At 55.9% G+C, this 826-nt stretch overlaps 1 protein-coding gene across 1 annotated transcript in view; it reads left to right on the forward strand.

Annotated features, from left to right (window-relative positions):
- Nucleotides 1-826, forward strand: part of LOC113213734 (nuclear envelope integral membrane protein) — a 23,393-nt gene that overhangs the window by 20,339 nt on the left and 2,228 nt on the right. The gene's annotated exons all lie outside the window — the stretch shown is intronic.

Genomic DNA, 826 nt, shown 5'->3' on the forward strand with positions numbered 1-826 from the left:
GGCTGCGCCACGGGCCCGGTGGCCTGCGGGCTGAACGGCCGATTCCCGGACGCCCACCAGTAGCTGCCGCCCGTGGGCGCGGAGGCGGGCTGCCCGGCCACCTGGGGCGGGGGCGGCTGCGGCCGCTGGGGCTGCGGCTGCGGCTGCGGCTGGGGGTAGACGTCGTTGAAGGCGGGCGACACTTCGTCGGGGAAGGGCGTGGTCGTCCACACCTTCTGCGGGCGGGCCGGGCCGGCGCCGTAGCCCTGCGGCCGGGGGTCGGCCTGCGCCGCCCGGGGAGCGAGCCCCAAGGCCAGGACGCACAGGAGCGCCGCGGGACCCATGTCGAGGTGCTGCGGCAGAGGACAACACCGTGGAGTACTTGAACTCACTGTACACTCTCCAAGAAAAAGTTAGAAAAAGAGCCCACAAAATCAGTAAAAATCAGGTAAAAATAAAAATCAAGAAAGGAAAATAAAAAAAAATCAAACAGATTTAAGAGAAAATAGGAAAATTTATGAACGCTTGAATTTATAGTGAAGTACCCCTCGGCCAGAGGAGGACAAGTCCAGGTCGCTCAGCGCGTTCCTGGTTATTTTTGTAGCTCCGGTTCAAGTGAGACGTGTACACTCAAGACCAGTTTGCAAAGTTTCTCATACTTCTATAATCAAAACACAATTATTCGATTAGCGCAAATTCTCTGAACCCCCTCTTTACCCCGTTAGATCATACGGCAATTACCACAGTCGTAAACAACTTCTTACACCCTCTCAAATGTAAATAGTTATGAAAGGTAATTGTATTTATCCCTATTCTGCCCACTATGTCCCGCGCTGCAGCCCCCCCC

This window comes from Frankliniella occidentalis, unplaced genomic scaffold (assembly GCF_000697945.3).
Source record: "Frankliniella occidentalis isolate FOCC.00 unplaced genomic scaffold, Focc_3.1 Scaffold25, whole genome shotgun sequence".
In the NCBI taxonomy this organism is placed as follows: domain Eukaryota; kingdom Metazoa; phylum Arthropoda; class Insecta; order Thysanoptera; family Thripidae; genus Frankliniella; species Frankliniella occidentalis.